Source organism: Orycteropus afer, unplaced genomic scaffold (assembly GCF_000298275.1).
Source record: "Orycteropus afer afer isolate SDZICR_OR568_19922 unplaced genomic scaffold, OryAfe1.0 scaffold00098, whole genome shotgun sequence".
NCBI classification, from domain to species: Eukaryota; Metazoa; Chordata; class Mammalia; order Tubulidentata; family Orycteropodidae; genus Orycteropus; species Orycteropus afer.
In genome coordinates this window covers 4,150,577-4,153,853 of record NW_006921685.1, presented here as the reverse complement: position 1 = coordinate 4,153,853, position 3,277 = coordinate 4,150,577, and the positions used below count along the sequence as shown (strand labels likewise).

The following is a 3,277-nucleotide window of genomic DNA, read 5'->3' as shown; positions in this document are numbered from 1 at the left end:
CTGTGGAACTCTGTAATACATAGCTTTGTTATGAGTTTGAATTGATAACAGCTTTGGGTTTGGTTATAAATATTTGATTTCTTTTTTTTTTTTCTCTTAAATTTTTGTGGCCAAATCTTTAAATTCTGTTCATTATTTTCTTGCTGTGTCACAATGAGACAAATTCTTTCTTCACAGGAAATCGAAGAATTTGTCTGGAGCTCTGGAAAATATGGTGTTGTGGTATTTACTTTGGGGTCAATGGTCAGTAACATCACAGAAGAAAAGGCCAATACTATTGCATCAGCCCTCACTCAGATTCCACAAAAGGTTAGATAAGATGACTGAATGGTGAGAAAGTACTTCACTACTCTATTTAACTCTGTAGAGGGTCTCATTATGGGAATTTTCTGCGGAAAACAAACTATTATGATACTTCTAACTTCTCTTAGATTTCAGTTTAAAAACAAAAATATTTGCATTAGATGTTAAAATAATACAAGATATTTTTAATTAATAACTATTTTAACACTGTGATGAGAAATACATAGGTTTAAGTAGGTGCTGTATGAAATTTTAGAATTGTGAAACTGTTTAACAATTCCTCAAATACTTGAATGTATCATTGTTAATCTCTTTTTCTGTAGCTATCATGGATGAAAAATCATAATTATATTCCATACATGATAAAATATGAAAATCCATTCATTTAATGTGGGTATCACTATTTACTTCAGTGTTTTAGTAGTTCCAGTTTCTCAACATCTCTTATCCTCACTTCCTCTGTCTTATGAAAAGGATTGAATAGGCAATATTTTAATCTGTTTAGAATTCTAACTTCATATTACTTTGAAGTTCTAATCATGGAATAATGTTTTTGTTGTTGTTGTTGTTATTCTTCTTCTTCTTCTTCTTTTTAAATCTTAACAGGTGCTGTGGTGATTTGATGGCAAGAAACCAGAGAACTTAGGACCCAATACTCGGCTCTATAAATGGCTCCCCCAGAATGATCTTCTTGGTAAAATTATTGAAAATATGAGTAACAGCCAATCAGAGAGATAATAGCTCAATAGAAAACCAATTATTGAGTACTTAGAATTGAAAAATTCAAAAATAATGCATAAGTCCTTTCCATTTATTTTCTAGGTCTAAAAAGATAATATGTAATAATTGGTATGTACAGACATAATCCTTATGGTCAGAAGCATATTATTTCACACCTCTGTGTGGAATTTTTTAATAGACTCTGGATCATCTCTCTGTCTCCTAATTCTCCTACCTCATACCTATCCTTTCCACTACTGGAGAGGTATTTCAAATGCAACTAAACAATAACAAACCCTCCTTAGAACCAGTGACTCTATTTTCTATAGAAAAAAATACTCAAAATCTTTATGATGAAGTGATGAAACTTTTCATGATAAAGAATTGCCTTCTGAGTCCAGCACCACCACCATTACACTTTCTGTTGCCTTGAACACCCTACATATCAGATTCAGTCTTTTCTCTCACTATTTCTTTAATAGGATATACTGTAATATGTAATATTCTGTAATGTGTAATATTATTGTAGTATTGTAATATTCTCCCTCAACTTGTCCACCAAGAAATCTTCTATTCACTGTACATATCTCCAGTCACCATCATTTCTCATAAGGAGAAAATTACTCCAGTAGACTCAGGTGCTTCTTGCTCGGAGATCTAAAAGCATCAATACCCATATATTTCCCATTTCTCATTTTATTTCTAAGACTTATAATGAATAATCTTGCTAAATTTTACCCATTTCTAGGTCATCCAAAAAACAAAGCTTTTATAATTCATGGAGGAACCAATGGCATCTATGAAGCCATCTATCATGGAATCCCTATGGTAGGCATTCCCTTGTTTGCAGATCAACCCAATAACATTGCTCACATGAAGGCCAAGGGGGCAGCAGTGAGTGTGGACATGAAAACAATGACAAGTGCTGATTTACTCAATGCTTTGAATTCAGTCATCAATGAGTCATCCTGAGTAGTTACAATGTTTCTCTCTCTCTCTCTCTCTCTCTCTCTCTCTCTCTTTTCCGTGGATGCTAGGAAAACAATTTCTCAGAGGCTTAAGGACAATAGGGATGTTTTGAATAGCCAATGAGGAGAACAAGAGAAGCAATGAAGTTGGGAATGGATGAACTATGAGATGAGAATAAAGTTGAAGTAGGGATCATAAATGTTATAGCAATAATACTCCACACAGTTATGTAGCTTTCTCTCAGCATGAGTCTCATTAAGTTTTCAAACTATTCTAAAATAAGTTTTCCCCCATACTTAGGGACACCATTAACAGCTCAGCCCCCGTTGTTCTGATGTCCAGAGAAGACATCCAGGGTTTGGTTTCAAAACAGAGCATGATATATGATGTCAGAAAATGTGAAGCCAATTGATTTTCCATTCAACAATTCATCCATATTTTGTTTTGTGACACTGATTGCAATAACCACAATGTAACAACACTCTTCCATTTCCTTCTTGTGTTTCCATTTCCATTTATCATTCTTTGCTATCCTTTCCTGCCTTCTGAGCTTTATTCCTTGGTAATAGTTATCATTTTTCATCTTACATGGTTGAATATTATAATGAGTGCGTTCCATCCTAGTATTACTGTTCACTTTATAGGTCTGTCTCTTGCTTGACTGAAAATTGAACCATAGGAGTGAGTTCAGTTCCAGACTTAAAGAGTGATTAAGGGCTACAGTCTCAGAGGTTCTATCAGTCTCTATCAGACCAGTAACCCTCATATTTTTTACAATTTTGTGGTTTGTTTTCTATGTTTCTCCAGAGTGGTAGTAGTGGTAGCTGGTCACCATCAAGTTCTTCTGGTCTTAGGGTCAAGGTGGTTGAAGTCCACATAGATCATTCATCTTCAGACTCACTCTTTCCATGTGTCTTTCTTTTTCTTCATTCTCCTTTGCTTTGAATGAGGAGAAATTAATAGTTGCACTTTAGATGGCCAGTCACTACTAGATTTTAAGATCTCAGACACTATTCACCACAGAAGGATGTAGAACACTGTCTTTGTAAACCATGTTATATCAATTGATTTAGCTGTCCTCCATAAAATGATTTAATTTTAGTAAATCAGCCTGACATAATCAACCTTAAATTTCTATTACATTTAATATTTCTCAAATTTTCTATCCTGTTAAATTTATCCCATTACTGAAAAATGGTAACCACATAGGGCAGAAAATTCATACAGTTAAAACCACTGGAAAATGAGGATACCAGACCAAACCCACTATCATCATAAATATAAC

At 34.0% G+C, this 3,277-nt stretch overlaps 1 pseudogene; it reads left to right on the top strand.

Annotated features, from left to right (window-relative positions):
• The window catches only part of LOC103198598, a 23,024-nt pseudogene extending 21,029 nt beyond the window's left edge, over nucleotides 1-1,995 (top strand).
• The last annotated feature ends 1,282 nt before the right edge of the window (nucleotides 1,996-3,277 follow it).